This window comes from Triplophysa rosa, linkage group LG15 (genome assembly GCF_024868665.1).
Source record: "Triplophysa rosa linkage group LG15, Trosa_1v2, whole genome shotgun sequence".
NCBI lineage: Eukaryota > Metazoa > Chordata > Actinopteri > Cypriniformes > Nemacheilidae > Triplophysa > Triplophysa rosa.
The window spans coordinates 13452053-13473031 of record NC_079904.1 but is presented as its reverse complement, the minus strand read 5'-3'; the positions used below and the strand labels follow the sequence as shown (position 1 = coordinate 13473031).

Below are 20979 nucleotides of genomic sequence, written 5' to 3'. Positions count from 1 at the left end.
TAATATTTTCGCGCGCACGCTCACACAATCAAGGTTGGCTGTAGCGCGTATTTGACCTAATTGGCATTCCTCCAAGAAAAGAGTGTCACATGTAGGGCAAAGATTGGGAACGTTTGTATAACATAAAATTCACACCGAAGCGCACCCATTAAAAGATAGCAACGTATTTGCCGTTTTAACTTCTTATATATATTTGTAACGTGGAGGCAGTATTGAAAATGTTAATTATTAATTAATTTTAATCATTTTAATTTGTGCATATGCTACAATAATAAAATAGACCACATACATATAGAATAATTTCAGATGATAAATGTTAATGTCATATAGGCTATATGAATCGAAGTTACAAAAGCCGTTCTTATCTCTGTTTATTCCCATTAAAGTTATTTTTACGTCGATGCACATACGATAAACAACAATGCATTTGTGTTCAGGTAGCCTGCTCTCGTTGTGTTGCCAGATTGTGTGGGATTCTGCTCCAGCTCTACTGCGCATGCGCGTGGGAAGCCTGGGGTAGGCCCTGCTGTTTTTCTAACTCTAGTTCAATCCTACACTGCCATCTCAACCAAAACAAGGAGCAAGAAAACCCCCCTCTTGGACGGCAGATAAACGAGGTAAGGCGACAAGCGGGCTTGTAAAACAGCGTTATTTTGATTAAGAGATGCGCGACCGTAGTGTCGTATTTGTTTCCGATTTGACACGAGCGTACTTGCGGTGAATATACACTGGTGTGTTTTTTTTAATGCTTGCTTGGGAAGAATCCGGAGGCCCGGTGACCCACATTTGTTCTACCCTAGTGAGACAAGGGGAGTGTACGATGATGCGTTGCCAAATGTTTGCAACTGATTTAAAGCCAGCACATCTCTCGTGCCTTGCATGATTTAGTCGGTGCATAAACTATATATCTTTGCGGTTCGCCGCCTTAAACTTTGTTGCTAAATTTATCACCAATGCACTTGGTTATGCAGGTGACTCGCGTTTGTCCGACTGTAAACTCGCGGTTCTTCGGGTCATGTTTTACCCTGTATTTTATAAGAATGTCCATAGAATAAATGGCTCTGGTCGGGGATTTCTAACCGTGATGCTAAATTCGCTCGTTTATTGTAATATGCAGCCGTTTGCTTTCGCTGGGATCGCGACTGTGAGAATGGGAATTAAATCCAATTTAACCTGACCGTTTTACCGCGGCTCTGGCAGAGCAACCTGTAGCGAGCTGGTCTGAATACATAATGTCCTGTTACTAAACACAACGTGGAGAATGAGTTAACATCTCACGGACGTCGTGTAGCCGGAGATTTGGACATTTATCGCTGCATTAACTTACGCGTTGCACGGCTTGCTCTGTTTAATTATAAAGCGACCGAGGACTGCGCGACAAAATAAGAAGATAACGCCGGTATTTCTCGTTTCATTTAAACGTGTGACAGTGTACGTTCTTTCACCTACGGGTTTTCTATGAGGGTTTTGAACCGTACAAACACAAAAAGGTAAAGAATCTACGTTTTGACTCGAGTAAGAAATGTTTCGGTTTTAAGAAGAGGTGAAATGAGGGTATATGGCTTCGAAGCTGGTGTTTCTCTTATGAAGCCGAGCTGGTCTCCCCCGTTTCGTTTATAGTTATGTCAGTCTGTCCATAGGCGATTATGGATTTGTATGTCGCCAAAATACGCTAAGCATATGTTGACAGTGTGGCGCGGTCTATGTGAGCTGCCTGCGGAGTATTTTGGGCATCACAGGCGCGTGCACGTTTATGGGAACGCACCGGTAATAGATAAAATGTTGTCTTGGTAGGCACTTGGTTTTGGGGTTGTCACTTTGCACAGCACATTGACTAGTGCTGTTTTTGCAATGAGTTGGTCTTTTATAGCTTCTTTCGCTATTTTGACAGTCCGTGTTACGCGTATTACATGTATATTTTTGTTATATTTTATGATTATATCAAAGCAAATGAACTTGTTAACTGTGCTGATTTAAATCGTTGCATGATGAACACTACTGTAGAGAATAAAGTGTAACCTCCGTCGAGATAAGGTGTGTTTATCACCCACGTGAGAGTGAATAACTCCCTGTAAATAAATTAAACGCCCTATTTAATTCCTATTAAAGGAAACCATGAAAGCAACATATCAGTTGTTGATTCACACCAGTTCTTCAGTTCAAAGACTGCACAAGAATGGTTTTTTTTCTCTTTCAGGATGTAATTTCCCACTCTTCAGCTGTTTTCAGCCAACACATTTTTCCCTACGTTAGTTTCATTTTGTTATTCATGTTTATGTCATTGGTTGCTGTTAACAAGCTACTACATTATAGTGTTGTGCGTTAGTTTGGTTAATTATGGCTATTGAAGTTTTGTTGTAAAGATAAAGGATCCCATGATGAACCTATAAGAGCATCAAAAACCTATCAAGAAAGTCCCACTGACTTTTTGCCTTGTTAGATTGTTTATTTGGCCCTTTTGCAAGGATGTTGGTGTGGCTTGAGCCAATTCACAATTGGCCACATCCAAAGTCATGCCCATCTGACTTAACAGGTTTGCCCATTATTGCTCTTGATTGCATGTGTAAATGTATACCAACCTTGCATGCCTTGCTATGTTTGAAAGTGGTTCAGTGCATCACATATCCCTTGATTTTGATCCAATGGCTATTTTACAGGCAAATCCCCTGCTGCAGCTTTTGTTAAATTTATTAAAAGTATGTTTGCCATATAGTGACTGTGTACGGACTTATAAAAGGCAAGATTATTATAAGAAATAAAGGATGTGTGTGTATGTTTAGTAAAACTGTAAATTTGGATGAAAACATGACATCCTGTGTGGAGAGCGATGAGTCATTGAGTACATGCACAAAATAAACCGATATCTATCAAATATCATCTTAAAAAGAAACCTGTTTTCACGTGTTTACATGCATAGTAAGAAGAAACCAGCTATGCAGAAAACCGCGTTTGCATGGAAGTTTGAGGTTTCTTGCATGCAGTGACGTCATCGTCGATAGTCTGTTTAGTAATTAAAAATGCAGGGGGGAAACTGTCAGAAGCTGTATTTTTATATCTCTTCTCATGTCCGCAGTACCTGCATATGCAACAATCACGGCTCATGCGACCTTATTTCTCAATGGTGCGACTAAGAAAAATCTGAGGTCGCACCGGTGCGACCAGCCGTTCGAGGGAGAAAAAAAGTCATGTGCGACTCTGAAAGTCTCCCTGTGATTGAACAGCAGACACACATTAGGCCCATATCGTGGTCTAAACCAATCAGAGATAGTGAAGGGCGGACCGCCCTCTGATTTGCCGTGGTCCAGATTTTCCTGTACGTGTGTGTACCAGAGGTCGAAACAAAAATTCTCTGTCATTGACAGATTTTTTTTTACCAGTGACGGAAAAATCTGAAGGCCGTCCGTCATTTTGACGGATTACAATGAGGGCAATTTGTAACTCCCCGTTTCCCTTCATTAGAGCGTGATATGCTCGCGAAGGGACGTGCATGTTTTCACCCGTCATTGTTACCGACTAGACATATGTGATGCGATCTGGGAAAACCCGTCGGATGTCGCGCTGGGACGCGGGAAAGACAGGTCAAAGTAAACCACATAACATGAAGAATGAAGGAGTATCAATGCACATTTCCCGCCAGTCCTGTGTAAACTACGGCATGCAAAGTTTTTTTATACAATGTTTTCGTGAGATGACAGAGCTCCCCGTCTGCAGCACCGGGAGTTATCCCCGGTCCACTGCTCATGCGAGCCGGACCGCGATCGCAGAACATACAAGGGATGATCAAAATTCCAGACACTATGCACATGATAAACAAGGTAAAACTTGCTTCACTGCTTATTAGTTGTTTGCTAGTTTCCTTGTGTAGTGATAACGGCAGAGCTCTCGTTCTTTAAGTGTGCCCTGCACCATTTTCCTTACTTTCGTTTTATTCAAACGGTTTTGTACAGTGTTTTTATAGACTTCAACACTGGGAAATGTTTTTTTTATTAAATTGTTATTAGAGTAAGTCTTTTACCACTGTAAAGTGACTTTTACTTGTAATACTGGGCTGTTGTGCTTTTATTTTCATCACTTAACTTTAAACCCGTTTTCCTCCAAATTCCGTTCCTGAAAATCCTAGCGCTTCAGCCGACCTCAGCCATAACTTTTGTCACATACACAAGGTATGAGCAGAATAAAAACTGATTTGGAAAGGGCTTGGTATCAAAAACTGTAATATATAAATTTACACCATGTGTTGGGTTTTCCCAGATCGAATCACATATGTACATGAACATTAAAACATTAAATATATAGATGAATATAAACAACAACGGCTTTATTGGGCATTCGGTTGTATTAAAATACAACAAGTTGCGAGACGCAAGTACAGCGTGATGATGTCACGAACATACTAATTACAACATAAAGCACCTTGCACCATAGTGACGGGTAATAATAGATTATGACAGATTTTTTACGAGCCTGTCAGTCAAAATGACGGACAATAAAAAAGTCTAGCGCAACCTCTGGTGTGTTCGTGTGAAAATGCTGTGCTGCGGTCAGACAGAGAGAGGAGGAGCCTATAGTCCCATCAGTTAAACAGAGTGGATGTAGCCGATGAGAGAAGATGAAAAGAACGATTGACAACTTTTTCTTGAATAATGTTAAGTTAAGGCCTGATCCTTCCGAAAATCATAAGCAATTGTCATGGCTCTGCTTCATTTAGTCATGTTTTTCTTGGTCCTGTAGCAGAGCCATGACAAAGCTTTTGGTTATGTGTGGAGAGAAACATATTATTGTCCTTTTGACAATAATATACGTTTTCTCCAGTGTCTCGTCATTGGCCCCGCCCCTCTCGTTTCCTTGTTATCTTTCCCTGAGTGTTTTATGTTCCACACCTGCCTTCGTTCGTTATCCCTTGTTTGTCTTCCCTTTAAATACCCTCTTGTTTCTTTGTCCTGTGCTCGTGGATTGTCTTTTGGATGTTCTATGGATGTTTGGGGTGTTTCATTTGACCCCGCGTCTCAGCCTTGCCTTGCCTTGCCTTGCCTTGTCCTGTCCGTGAGTCCTGTTTAGTTAAGTTAGTTGTTTTTTAGTGTTCTTTGGTTTTTGTCTTGCCCCCTCGTGGGAAGTTTTTCTTTGTCTTTGTTAGCGTCTTTGATTATTGTGTTTGTCCCCCATCGTGGGTGTTCTGGTTTCTGTTTTTTGTTCAAATAAAATCTTGTTTTTGTTAACCCCTTACTGCCTGCCTGCATTTGGGTTCTGACGCCTACCAGTCGTGACAGCAGTGCTCTGACACAGAGCCATCAACCTCCCAGGTTATGTCAAGCCCTGGTCCATTTATCTTGAAATGTTTCAAGTTTAAGTTTCAGTTCAGTGAAGCACTTTAAGCACCAACACTTTTTCAGTAAGTTACCTTTCTTGTAGAATTGTGCTTCAAATAAAGAACTTTATGTTGACCAGATTGTTAGTTAATCATTTACAAGTCAATTTTGCCTGTATGGACAGCGATTTAAAAAGAAGTGCACTGGTAAAACTGTGGTGTTAAATGCGATGCGGTCGAAAATTTGGGTGCACCTAAATTTTGTGCTGGTGCACCTAAGAAAAGGCGCACCAGTGCAACCAGTGCAAAAAGTTAGTCTAGAGCCCTGAACAATAGTTCTTCATTTTGACGTTTCTAAATCAACTGCATGAATCGAGAGCGGACTTCTATGCGTTTTTTTACAATTACTTCTGTTTGGGACTTTTACTATTGCGCTGTCAGACATGCGCACATAAACAAAACGGAGAGAAAACCGGTAAAGGCGTTTACATGCAGCGCGAATTCTGAGTAATGGGCAAAAAAACACCTCTGCTGAGTGGGTTTTGCTTACGCTGTTTATTAGCTTTTGTTTACATGACCTTACACGTTATCAGTTTATTAAGCATAATCGGAGTAAGACTGTGCAAGTATACGCACTCATTGGTCTGAGGTGTCACATCTAAAATTTGGAATACATAAGGTTTTACATTGTGTGGCGTAGTACTGTACCTGCATGAACCTATTTGGCTGAAGTCATTTTACAACCCTAGAGGTAATAACGGAGTGGACATATGAATATGAGTCATGACGCATGTTTGTTTTATACATGTGTGTATGCATGATGGGGTTGCTTGTAATCCAATTACATGGATTCATGTAATTTCGCCTAAATGAAGTCCAGAAAGTTTTGTGATGTTTCAGAGGTGAATAGAACAGGGTTTAACTATTAACCCGAGAGTGGTTTTCTTTAAATTGCCTTATAAAGAAGTGAAAGTATAGCAATACAACTACACAGCCTGCTAATTAACTTATCAGTGAAGAAATGTTTTGATTTTGTGAGTATGGCTTTAAAATCTCCATAAACCCACCTACACAGTCATCACCCAAAACACTCTTTTTTATTAGTTCTAATATAGCAAAAGCAAACCAAAGATAAGTTAGTCAGTGTTGGTGTTTACCGTGCTCCGGCTTATTGCCATGACACTTGTTGTACCACTCAGCTGGGGTTGACAGACGTGTTACACATTGTAATGTACTGAATATAGAGCAGCTCTTTGGTTAAATTTTACAAAATGATGTACCACCATGCTGTTTAATGATATGATTCAAATGACAGTCAGATATGCTAGGTTAGTAAACTGATAATAAGATCGTTACTAAACAACAGAAATGTAGACATCTTGTTGAATGCATATTGATTTGCTAAATGAGGAGAAAACATTTAAAAACTTACTGAAAAGTAATTCCTCAATCAGACCTAACACATACTCTTGCATTAACTCTCATAGCTTGATATGTCACTTACATTGAATACCAATTTCCTTAAAAAGGTTAATAATCTGCTGATCAATCAATGAGCAAAACAGAAGAAAACTCTAAATTAGTACATTACCCTGATTTGCAATGACACCTTATTGTACTTGGAAGGCATTTCTGAATAGACAGCCAATGGCTTAATGCCATATTGACCTTGTTAGCTGTGTTCAATGTCAAGCTTTTTGATTAAAGTGTGTTTATGGGGCTGTTTACATCTGGGCATGACTGTGATCTGTAAATTGTTTATTGCAGAAGAACATTTCTGAAAACAGATGATATTACAAGAAGGCCTTTACAATTTAGCAACACTGTGCCCCTCACTTCCTCAGATTGTGCAAATAGCTTTTTGAAGTTATTGAGGTTCTGAGATATGGGGCCTGGCCAGTTCTTAGATAAAGTGACATAAACCCCATTCACACAGACCATTGATCCCAGAAAACTGCTGTAAAATTGCCAGAGTGCCTTCTGTGTGAATGCAAACGTATCCCGGATTGATCCGAAAAGCGATTCTGGAAAGGGGACCTTGTAACATAAAAGGGATCAGTCCCGGAAAGCGCCCTGTGTGAACAAAAGGCAGAAACAATGCTGTAAAAGCCGTGTAGTGATGACACGTATCTATAATAAATTGTAAATAATTTGGCTATGAAAACAATTATAGTGAAGCGAGTCATTTTAGTTCGTTAGTAAATAGAAAACTAAAAAATAGGCCTACTATTCGTCTTTAACTAAATCATGGATGAATGCAAGAGTCCTAATCACCAAACTTAAGGTCTGATGCGGGAATAGTGTTGTCTGCTTCTAAACGTTGTTTAAACTTGAAATTACTTTTATCAAAACTATTAACATGAAAATACACAGTGCTTCAATAAACTTGATCGCTTACCAACCTTTAAAACACAGCTGTGTGCATCTGCCGTGTTCATGCTGCGCTGCGCTGCGCTGCGCTGCGCTGCGGAGAAGCCCACGAGTTTCTGTGCAGACACTGTTAACAGACTAACTCCAAACTTTCACCCGAACATTTATGTGCTTGTTTTTCTCAACAAAAACATTGTAATCAATATAAACATGATGATCATTCATATACCTGACCTAAGTGTTTATTTATGTTGTGCTTTTATAGCATTATGTGCAATATGCTTTATTAAAGGGTTTTTCATTCGATATGCATGAGCTTATTCTGAAATGGTTAGAAAATCTAAATGCTAAAAAACGTTTCTCAAACTTTGTTTTAAAAAAACCGATAATCTTATTTTTAAACTCACATTTTTGTTCATAATATTACTGAAAAATCATTATACCATGCCTTTTGTATTGCAGTTAGGCTATGTTGCAAAACTACTGGCTAATTTTTACTACGCAGCATTCCATTATATTTTTTCATTAAGGCTGGGAAAATGTGCTTTTATTTGTTTTCATATGACATTTTATATTTATCTTATATTTAGCTTAATCTCGTTTGGCTATAGCCTACCTTGCGTTCTTGTGCCTCATTCCTCTTCGTTGTTCTGCATATACCAGTAAAAAATACAAATAAGTGTTTGTTTTAAAATTGACGTCTTTGTCATTTGCAAATGGCAATAATATATGCTACACAATAATAACCAAAAAAAGAGAGATTATTTAGGCCTATTTGGCACTAAATAAGGGCTATTCAGCCACCTAAAAACACAGCAAGAAAATATCTTTCACCCCAACCCTATTTTCACCAAAAAAATGCACATAACATTACATGACAGTATATTACGTACGCACAGATTCCAGAAAATCACTGGCAGTGTGAATGAACAAAATTTAACGATCCCGGGACAAATTCCTGGACACATTTATACAGACTCTAATGGGATTGTTTATTGCAGCAACCAGAATTAGAATTTTAAAGTTTTACTTGATTAATATTGCATATAGGAATTTATAGTCTTTAATTTTTGACCTGTGCTTCTCTCTCCTTTATCTTAAATGTGTGCTCTCACTGAGCGTGTGTGTGTGCGTACTTGTCTGTGTACGTGTGTGTGTGTGTGTGTCTGTCTATGTGTGTTAGTACGTGTGCATATTGTGTGTGTGGAGTGTTTTGTATGTGGGTATGTCTGTCTTCTGTGTTTTCAACTTTTTCTTGTTTTTACAGGTACAACTTTATGCTTCTAGTCAATATGTCTCATGTACAGCTGCTTTGTAACAATGAAAATTGTAAAAAGCGCTATATAAATAAATAAATAAAAATAAATAAATAAATAAAACCAAAGCAGTGTTTCTGCTAGGATTTTTTGAAACTGGCACTTGATGACATCACACGCGAATTAACATATTCGTGACGTCATCACATAGTTTTAAAACTGCGTTCAAGACACCTTGGAAGTGGGATATTTCCCACCACAAACGCGGAAGTAACGTCAGATTTATATAATAACATTAAATGTATTTAGTAACATTTAAACATTACAAGTATCTTTTAACATTAAGAGAAGCACCGTGCCCTAAATCATTTCCGGATTGAAGTGAGAATTATAGAATTTCCAAGAGCGAGTAAAGGCAGAAAAAGTTGCAACTTCAGTTCAGACCCGTTTCGATTCTACTCTACATACAGCTTATCGCCCAATAAAGCCATTGTTATTTACATATCTTCTGTTTCTGTTGTGAACACATTTAAAGGTGCGATGAACTGGGCTTGTTTATTGCGTTATACTGTAGTATGAGGTCTACTTATGACGTTCGCATGGTTTTTACATTCAAAAACATCAAAATCAATAAGTAATAGACTATTTTCTACGCGGGTTTTGAGGCCGGCTCGTCAAACGATCGGTTTGAATGGGTGTTCCGCCATGAAGACTTGGAAGTAAATGCCCAGTGCTATGATTGGATAGCAGTTTGCGTAGTAAACTTAGTTGGAGCCTTCTGTGAATTTGGTTAGACACGTAACGTTAGGTTACACATTAGCACCATTCGCACGAGATTAGTATTATCTAGGGACCTCTTGTAAATTATAAATTACCTCCCCACATCAGTATTTCATGTGACGCATTCGCACGGGATGATTTTACTCAAATTTACTGATTTATTTCCCGGATGTGATGGCAAAGCTTTGCGTACAGTTTGTATAGCCTATAGTTGTATCGTGTTTAATGATATATGACAGTACCTGTCAGCATCTGAGACCTGTGATCGCGAACCGGACAGAAGATCACTGTGATCGCGGGTCTCAAATGTAACGAGAGTTTTCCATGATAAATAAACAAACGGGAGACTCCCGGTAACTTATGGATATGACCCTGCACCCGAAATAATAACAAAACACTTCAAAACAGCCTCCATTATTCGCAAACGGTGGATAAAACCTTGAAAAATTATATATGAGCCCGCCAAATCACAGAGATCCCGATTCGCAAGGGATTAAGAACACAGACAACCTCTGCAATTATTACAAATGACTAACGTTACAGGTCCACAGGTAATACTAACTTAATCCCGTGGGAATATCAAGTGATCTCTAACAAAGTAATAGTGACGCATGGTACAAAAATGTTTTACTCGTATAGATTGCTGCGCCATTCCTATTGGATTCAATATTGATGGCACAGCACTGCTTTTTAATTTTAGTCTCTCCGCAAATCCAGCGTCGATCTGTGCCTTGTTTCATGAAGGAATCCTCGGAGAAATGAAACGATCAAACGCTCCATGTTTTTCCCACTTGAGCTGGAACTTCTTTAAAAATAAATGTTAACCACGCATTCCTAATATCGGAATCCGAAGGAAGGTTATGCAGCGACTGTATTCTTCCACAACCAGGGATGGCACAATATTTAGCTATATTTAACTGCATATTTGTTTATTAGTTGCTAGCTAAATCTGGTTCCGCGCCACTTGTTACTTCAGTTCTGTCATGCGCGAACCAGTGGGCGGGGCGAGAGAAGTAGTCGTTGATATTCTTTCTGTGGAGGCGGTGTTCAACCTATCAATGGTGCATTCCAGAACCTGCCATCCGCTGGGCCTGGTGTCAATAACAGTTGTAATCTCAGTAACAAGGACGTTTTCAGTTCTGACACTTACAGGATGTTTGCATGAACAGGGCTCTAGAGTGCGACCAATACGCCATTTTCACATGACGTCACGCATCTTCCCTGCCGCGAAGCAGTGTATCGTTACTTCTGCTAGCACTCCAGTTCATAAGGTGGCGGTAATGCACTTATAAGCTGGTTTGCCAACTGCCAGTAAAACTCAAGAAGAAGTTACTTCCGCTAGCGCCTCAGAATGGAGTTTACCAAGTCCCTTGCACGTCTGCCACAAATACGGCTAGATGATGTACAACGTTGTGACAAGCAGAGCGGGATGAGAGAGATGCCAGGCAGGTGCAACGCGCAGCTGACGCTCGTTATCACTCGCATCACGGCCCTCATCCCACTCTGTCACAAACATCTTTTTTCGCTAACGACAAGATCAAAGCTAGAGAAAGGATACAAATTCTTCGTTGAACAGTACCTGTTTGATTATGAAGGTAAGTGTTTTGTTTTCTTTTTGTGTTAGCGAAGGTGCTAGGATAAGTACTTGAATACGTGTTCTGTCAGTTTCTCCACTGTTGTTAAATTCCAGCGTGACAGCAAAACGGAAGTTCTTCTTCTTCTTCTTGTTTGTTGTAAGACGGATGTTATGATACACTGCTTTGCGAAAAGGCGGAAGTTAAGTGACGTCATTGTGAAAAGGGCCTATTTGGTCGCACATGTGACCTTATTTCTCAATGGTGCGACTAAAAAAAATCTGAGGTCGCACCAGCCGTTCGAGGGAGAAAAAAAGTCTCCGCGACTCTGAAAGTCTCCCTGTGATTCAACAACAGACACACATCGTGGTCTAAACCAATCAGAAATAGTGAAGGGCGGACCCCCCTCTGATTGGCCGTGGTCCAGATTTTCCTGTACGTGTGTGTACCAGAGGACGTGTTAACCGAAAATTCTCTGTCATTGACAAAAAATGTTTACCAGTGACGGAAAAATCTGAAGGCCGTCCGTCAGCCATTTTGATGGATTACAATGAGGGCAATTTGTAACTCCCCGTTTCCCTTCATTAGAGCGTGATATGCTCGCGAAGGGATGTGCATGTTTTCACCCGTCATTGTTACTGACTAGACATATGTGATGCGATCTGGGAAAACCAGTCGGATGTCGCGCTGGGACGAGGGAAAGACAGGTCACCTATCAAAGTAAACCACATAACATGAAGAATGAAGGAGTATCAATGCACATTTCCCGCCAGTCCTGTGTAAACTACGGCATGCAAAGTTTTTTTATACAATGTTTTCGTGAGATGACAGAGCTCCCCGTCTGCAGCACCGGGAGTTATCTGATCGCAAAACATACAAGGGATGATCAAAAGTCCAGACACTATGCACATGATAAACAAGGTAAAACTTGCTTCACTGCTTATTAGTTGTTGTCCGTAATGTTTGCTAGTTTCCTTGTGTAGTGATAACGGCAGAGCTCTCGTTCTTTAAGTGTGCCCGCACCATTTTCCTTAGTTTCGTTTTATTCAAACGGTTTTGTACAGTGTTTTTATAGACTTCAACACTGGGAAATGTTTTTTTTTATTAAATTGTTATTAGAGTAAGTCTTTTACCACTGTAAAGTGACTTTTACTTGTGATACTGGACTGTTGTGCTTTTATTTTCATCACTTAACTTTAAACCCGTTTTCCTCCAAATTACGTTCCTGAAAATCATAGCGCTTCAGCCGACCTCAGCCATAACTTTTGTTACATACACAAGGTATGAGCAGAATAAAAACTGATATGGAAAGGGCTTGGTATCAAAAACTGTAATATATAAATTTACACCATGTGTTGGGTTTTCCCAGATCGAATCACATATGAACATGAACATTAAAACATTAAATATATAGATGAATATAAACAACAATGGCTTTATTGGGCATTCAGTTGTATTAAAATACAACAAGTTCCAAGACGCAAGTACAGCGTGATGACGTCACGAACATACTAATTACCACCTAACGCCACCTTGCACCATAGTGACTGGTAATATAGATTGATGGATTTTTTACGAGCCTGTCAATCAAAATAACGGACAATAAAAAAGTCTAGCGCAACCTCTGGTGTGTACGTGTGAAAATGCGTGTGCTGCAGTCAGACAGAGAGGTGAGGAGCCTGTAGCCCGTCAGTTAAACAGAGTGGATGTAGCGCGGATGATGAGAGAAGATGAAAAGAACGATTGACAACTTTTTCGTGAATAATGTTAAGTTAAGACCTGATCCGTCCGAAAATCATAAGCAATGCTCTGACACAGAGCCATCAACCTCCCAGGTTATGTCAAGCCCTGGTCCATTTATCTTGAGATGTTTTAAGTTTCAGTTCAGTGAAGCACTTTAAGCACCAACACTTTTTCAGTAAGTTACCTTTCTTGTAGAATTGTGCTTCAAATAAAGAACTTCATGTTGACCAGATTGTTAGTTAATAATTTATAAGTCAATTTTGCCTGTATGGACAGCGATTTAAAAAAAAAAGTAAACTGGTAAAACTGTGGTGTTAAATGCGATGCGGTCGAAAATTTGGGTGCACCTAACTTTTGTGCTGGTGCACCTAAGAAAAGGCGCACCAGTGCAACCAGTGCAAAAAGTTAGTCTAGAGCCCTGGTGAATACGATTCCCTCTTATATAACAAAAGCTCGGGTTAAAATTGTGGTTTTAATTCATGGCATCTTTAAAACTATTCTGTGGAATTCTGCAGATTTTTTCCCAAATTTTAGGGTGGAATTAAAAAAAGTCAGCAGATTTAGTATTACCCTGGTTATGAGGGAAAACTACTTGGAAAAAAAAAACTTTATGTGAGCAAAACCTATGAGAGGGAAGATTTACACACATCAGGATAGCTAAAAGTATCTGATTTTTTTGTCCTGTAATGTCATATACATAAATGTGTAATGATATGATATGAATTTAAACAATATATTAGATAGGCGTCACACTGCAGCTCCATTAAAAAAATGTTGTCCTACCTTGATAAAATTGTTTAAAGGAATTTAAAATCCCTTTTCTGTTTAGGTCCATCTCAAATTATTTAAAACCTCATAAATCTTTTCTCAAATGCACATACAAATACTTAGACGGAACAGGAGCGAGCCCTTTAGTTTATTTATAGATGTTTGTTTGTGTAATTTGGCTACTTGTTAGCATTGTTATTTGTGGAATATTTATGTCTGACTTTACGTCCTTTGTAAGGTCAGTAACCGGTCTCTTATGTTTGTTTTTCATTTGAGAATGCTTTTGGGTCAAGGGGCCATCTGAGCTGTTTTCTGTAGCAAGCCGCCATTTCAAAAGAGTCTGTGATTTGCTTTCCTGCCTGCCAAATGACATTCTGTTTAGCCCACACAGATGGAAAACGAAACCGCGCATGTACCTCTAATGAGATTTATTTTTCTATTTAGAGTGCCTTAAATGTCTATCGGCCATAACCAATCTGCTTATTTCAGTCAAAGAGAGGCTGCGATGATGTGAAGTACAGTAGTTTCCATTTAAACTTAGTTTTTAATGGCATGTGACAGTAACGCAGGAGGTTTGTCCTGTGTGCTAAGAGCTTCACACTGCTTCTCATAACCCCTGCAGCAGATGCGTTTCATTAATTTCCGATCTGTAATTGATCAGAGAGGTGGAATTTCCACTCGTGATGCTCAGATGATCCAAAGAAAATGAAAATTCCTTGGCATTTTTGTTTTTTATGCTACATTTCTTCCCTGTTGCTCTTAGAGACGAAACCAGACCTGATTTTGTTTCGTTTTGGCAAAGGGACTAACTAATGCTGGGTGCCAGCTCTGTGTCCAGAGGGACACGTGACTGCATTGTGGCTGTGTGGGTTGGAATGATCAGTCTTTTTGGATGCCCAGAGCTCTTAACATCCTCCCACTCCACTCCACCCAACCCGGCATGCATGCGTCCATCTGTTCGCTCTACAATATCTACCTTCTGCACTGGACTCTACTTCAGTGGACCATGCCAATGCGATGTGTGGAATATGAAGTGTGTTAGTAGCTCAGAAGACCAGGTTTTTTTTAAAGGTGAAGTGTGTAGTTTCTTCAGCACCAGTTGGATTTGCAGTCTGTGTTAGCAGCCCGATATAGCAACATTGGCTCAACCAATGGCATGGAATTGGTGAAGGGCTAACCATTGGTCTGACCAAGAACAGATGGGGAATGTTTGAAAAATCCAATTCATTTTTGTTTACTGGCTACATTTTGTATTACAGCAATATTAGTGTTGGATCTGAACAGCATAGACATGGCATTGTTAGTAGTGTTGTAAACGTTTTCCAATGAAGATTAGCAGACATGATGACCACAGCATGATCTGATTTTTGTGGTCATCACCTACTCAAAGTATTTTTTGTTTTTGTTATGGGAACGTAGTATACAGTGCATAGCAAAAAAGTACTGTGCTTACTAATGCGTAACAGAAGTGACCGTTGTTACCTAGATGCACATTGTGATTGTCAAGAATAGGGCTGAAACGATTCCTCGAGTAACTCGAGTAATTCGAATACAAAAATCATCGCAATTTTTGTTGCCTCGAAGCTTCGTTTAATCCATTTAACTACAGTACACAAGGAGCGCTGTGTTTCCCCACGGACCGTTATTACTAACGCACAGCCCGTCTCTCACAGCCCGAAACTCTATTCATGTTACAGGCACTCAAGTCTCACGCATTCACCGTGAGACACACGCATTTTAGTCTGTTCACACGCTCACACTTATTTCTCATGCTGATAAATAAGTGATAGCTTATTGAAATGGTGAACTGCTATTTTACTTAGTTTTAGTCTATTTTGCGAGTGAAACTTGTTTTCCGGCTGCATTGAGTCCATAAAACTAGATGCGGACTAGTGGACGCCGAATCCTGTTATTTACACGTCATCTGTCTGTTCTGCGTGTCTGAGTGAATGAACTGCACTTAATGAGGACATGAACTTCATCTCCAGAGTTGCTCTGAGAGTTTATTTCAGAACATTTTACTGAGTGAAGCTGACACACTAAAAAATAAGCGTCTTCCGACGACCTGCCAAAATAAAAGTATTTTTATGTGGACAAATATATTACTATTTAATAGTAAAAAAAGAAACTAAAACTAATTTAGATAAACTAAATGCATCATGCATAAGCTGAAGTTAGTTGTTTACCTTTGAAATGATTCTTTCCATTTTTATTCATGTTTCTTATTTATACATTTGTATTAGGTCTATATTGTATTTTGAATGTAATATGGCAAAGGAATGTACTAAATGGGTTTAGTTTTCACAGATATTAATGTATGCAATTTCAGCAATAAATATGTTATTTTTTCTAAAAAGGAAACAAATTAGTTGTTCATTTTAAGAGACCAGTCTTATTTTCTCTTGTATATTTAGTAATGCTCTTTAATAAAGAAAAAGTACTTCGAATCGAATACCCGATTAATCGATGGAAAATCAGTAGAATACTCGATTACTAAAATAATCGATAGCTGCAGCCCTAGTCAAGAATCACACACTCGTAAATATAACACACAATATAACACTGAACTACAGTACAGCACGAGCACACAATACATCATCGCATTTATTCACTGTGAGGATGGAAGTTTGGGCATGCTTTCATGGAGAATTGTACAATAAGGGACTAGAACCTAAGAACCAATAAGGGACTGGAACTAAGCCAGCACATTGACGTTTAACAGTGTAAAGAAGTCAGAATGCATGAAATAGCATGTTACCAAGAGCCTCATCTGGGGCATAATGTGAAATTAAACATAATCCAAAAGAAACCAGCTCTGTCCTTCTCAGATTAAAGAAGTAATGAAATGAGTTAGATAATTGTATATTAAATGTTTGAACCATGTATATGTAACATTCAAGAAATGCGAGATGTCTTTTTGATAGATTTATTGGGGTTCACTGAACGCATTGAATCTTACTACTCGAGCTAGAGTAGTAAGCGCATAAAACAGAACGCTAGTGCAGCTCTTCTCTTCAAAGAGAAATGAGCCAATAGTGTTAGAGTGTAAGCAGTGACAGAGCATTTTTATTGGTTGAATTTACTGAACGAATACGCCCTTTACTGAAGTCAATTGAGTCAAAACGAGATTGAATAAACATGCCATTCTAATGGTCTAATATCATCTGTGCTGCAATAGTGCAATGTCTAATTAGGTCATATTAATGAATTTGTTTAATTTAATTCCAACAGTTTTGAAAGTTAACTGTTAGTCTGTTTTTGATAATAAATTGTATTTTAAAATATAATTAATGAACCCACTGGCTCATTATGATTTTTTCCATCGCCCATAGATGGAAATCCCTTCAGTACTGTTTAAAAAAGGGTGAGACCTTAAGATAAGATAAGCTGTCTGATAAAATGCCAAGGTTATCATTTTACAATTTCTAGGCAAAGTGGTAACTGTTACAGATGTTAGAATATGACCATTTAAATTTCTTTCAAATGCGTTTAGTCACAACATAATTCCCACAGTTACAATTGTCCTACTCCATAGTTTTGTTAAAGGGATATTTCATCCAAAAATCAAAAAAAATTTTTTTACTCACCCACATGACGTTAAACATGTTTAGAGAACTTCCGGCGTCTTCGGAGCACAAATAAAGATATTTAGGTGACATCCGAGAGCTTTCAAGGCCTCCTCATTGAAACCATGGTGTCAGTTTTTGCCAAGGTCCAGAAAAGTACTAAACACATCGTTAAATTGGTCCATCCGCGCATAGTGGCTCAGTTGAATTTTTTTGAAGCGACGAGAATGCTTTGTGCGAAAAACAAACCAAAATACCCACATAATCGATATATTCCTGTCAGTGTATGGGGCGTGTTCACGAGAGCACTTCTTCTTCGTCTTCTTCTTGGACGAGAGCACTTCAAAAGTAGACAGGTTTGTGCGGCGAACGCCACATGGGGCTTGCCCATATTGGATGCCGGTGCTCTCACAATGCGGAAGCGCAACTTTGTGTTTACATGCAGACGACGAACAAGTGCTCGTGAACGCGCGCCATACACTGACAAGACAGAGGAGAATATATCGATTAAAGTCGGTATTTTGGTTTGTTTTTCGCAGGTGTGGTTGCCTATGCAACTTTCCCATTTGGGTTGGACACATTCAAAAGATTTATCTTTTAAAATGGTACCAGTAAACTGTATGCATGGATGGATGAGAGTGTCTGCGTTTATGAGACATAAGCAGAGGGGCAGTCGTTTTGTCACAATATAAAGGGAGCCGTGCGTGCGTGCACAGTATTTGTGAAGCTTAGTTTTAGTTGTGATTTCATCTCTAATCAGAACCTCTGGGAGAAGCGAACGGGGCAGTTACAGAACCATTCTTAGGACTAGACAAACACCCCCTCGACACACAAGCTTGAAGCTTTGGTAGTAATCAACACTGAATATTCGAAGCTTCGGAGGGAGGGGACTGAACATATTCTTCTCTCTAATAAAGTCTGGAATCTCTCTGTCTGTCTGTTTGCATCTGTATTATGGCATGAACCGTTCATCCAATCGACTTCACAAGTGGCGGGTGTGTTGCTGCGAACTCAAGGGAGTGCAGTGTTGCATTTTGGTGCAAATATGGACACGTGACAAATTCAGAATGAATAAACTACACAACAGTGCGAGCTGGAAGCGGCATTAAAATAGTTCCGTTTTGTTTTTAATGGCAAATTATATTTCGTTCAGTTTCTGTATTAAGTTAATTTAGAAAAATGTTTGGAGTAGTTTTTGTTTGTGGTTCAGGTGCTAGCATAGTTTGATTGCCAACTACGCTGGAGTGTGGATTTAAATGCATAACATGAAGGAGACTGTTTAAACTGTTGCAGCCAACCGTTTTGTTTTCAATGGTAAATTAGATACATTTCGTTTCCTTTCTTTATTACATTAGTTTAGAAAAATGTTTTGAGTATTTCTTGTTTGTTGCTCAGGCACAGGACGCAGTTTGATTGCCAACTACGCCAGAGACGCAGATTTAAACGCATGACGGGTAGGGCTGGGGGTAAACGATTATTTATTAAACGATTAATCTGGTGGTTATTTTATCGATTAGTCAACTAATATAACGACTAGTTGGGCGATTAATCTAACGATAATTTTTCTGTTGCTCGATTAATAAAAAACATAATGTATCTCAAATAAATACCAAAAAAATCTATATCAATATCAAAAATCAATCTACTAATTGATCAAATCAATCTAATAATGATCAAAAATCAATCTACTCTTAATCTCATTGCAGTGCTATGCTATGATTAGTTTATTTGAATGCTAACGTGGCTATCTAGCAGCTGTGCACTTTGGTGGTGCTAGGCTAACCAAGTAACCAACGCATCTTAGCTCTCTGTGCAGTTTGTTCGTGCTAGGTTAGTAGCTAACGTTCACGTTAGCTAACATCAGCTACTGTCTGCAGCCGTAAGATAGTTTCCATTCAAGCCAACATTAGATGATAACTAACGTTAGCTAAACACAGCTGTCTAGGCGCCAGTAGCTACCTAGCAAGAACAAACTGCACGGAAAGCTAAGATAGTTAGCTAGCACCACCGAAGTGCGCAAAGCTCAAGCTACACTACACACTACACAAACATGAAATTAATTTAGCCAACGTTAGTACTTACTTGTTATTGTCTCCTTCACAAGTGGGTTAGGGGTGCCTCAGTTTCAGATGCTCCAACATTGCCGTTGTGCTGGTGTGGTATGCCAACACCATTTGGCAAAGAGCGCAAATAACGACACCTTTACGTTTGGGACTAAATTTGAAGTATTCCCATACCTTCGAAGATTTAGGGCGAGCTGTTTTTTTAGGATTTTTTCTTTTATTGGGGCTTTGTTCGGAATTATGTGAGGAGGTTGCTGTTTCGTCCTCCATTCTGCAATGTTTTGGTCTCCCACGTGTGTGTGTGGCGAGCTGTGGCGAAGCGTCGATGCAAAAATATGACGTCGAAGCATCGCTACAGGCCTAATGACGGGCATGAATCTGTTTAAACTCCTTATTCAGCTTCAGCTGTTACTGTAAGAAAAAAACTTTGGATACGTGCGACATAGTGACATGCAACCTGTGTCCTTACCGGGTCCCAAACTGCTCCAAATATTAGGTTTGTCGGACATAATGCAGCGCTGCGCAGACAAAACAGAGCAAAGCATCGTGTTGTTTTGATAACATAAGCAGATCTGCGCAACACACACATAAATTCAAACACATAATAAATCACAAAGTATTTTTCAAACTTGATGTACTGTTGTAGGCCAGTTTCGATTCGCTGCCTTTGTCTTGTCCTTTAAAGTGTTCCCACACACCTGAGGTCTTTGGCATTTTTGTCTTCTCTTCCAGATTAACTAAATCATGACGTTCACTCATGGGCGATTCATATTCAAGCACGAATGAGAACTGCTTCGCAGGGGATGCCAGGTGTTTGAAAAAAAGAATATTCGAATTTCAAAATTAAGAAAATCGAATGCCAACCCACCGAACGAATATTCGAATAATCGAATATTCTGGTCCAGCCCTACACACAACACACATGGCTAAAGTCTGTGGGTACACGCGGCAGCACATCGCACATTTAAAGCGCGACCTCGTTTGTTGACACATTTTTGTGCAGAAAATTTAACTCAGCAAAATTGTGAAAAATGAGAAGCATGACAATATATGTTGTTACACAAGCCCAAACCCTTACAGCGGGACCGCTAGGGGTATTCTGTATAACATTTTTGCTCGTTTTACCTTTTGCTTTCATTCGTTCGGTCTTGCGGTTCAGATTTATTTTAAAATGTCAGAATGGCGTAACATACTGTAAATATCCTATCCATGGTACTATGTTTGTTACGTTTTCATGCTAGTAGGAAAGAGTGCTTAAAAATTCCTTTTTGCATCCGCAGGGTTTTCATTACCATCGGGCTTGACTTTTCTGTTTGGACTAAAACGCTCAATGACAATCTACAGGCACTCTCCAAGACCTTTCCCCACCTAAAGAAGGTAGGAAATACTTGTGATGCAAACATAATGAGTAACTGCACGCTTGCTGGTTATGTTAACTTGTTATGGTCAATGTATGTGACTGACTGACTATAGAAGAATATGCTGTTTATGAAGAAAGGCTTTAACATTTTAGATCATTCCCATTCTACTGCTGTATACAGAATAAAGTGGCAT

At 39.2% G+C, this 20979-nt stretch overlaps 1 protein-coding gene across 4 annotated transcripts in view; it reads left to right on the top strand.

Annotated features, from left to right (window-relative positions):
* Positions 1-505: 505 nt before the first annotated feature.
* Positions 506-20979, top strand: part of clocka (clock circadian regulator a) — a 65260-nt gene continuing 44786 nt past the window's right edge. For 2 of the 4 annotated variants that reach the window (XM_057352579.1, XM_057352575.1), the window contains exons 1-2: positions 506-617; positions 20706-20802. The gene's annotated coding sequence lies outside the window, so the exon portion shown is untranslated. Of the gene's footprint in view, positions 618-881; positions 1491-1549; positions 2534-20705; positions 20803-20979 lie in introns of those variants that run through there. The other 2 variants (XM_057352577.1, XM_057352578.1) reach the window with 2 other exon arrangements.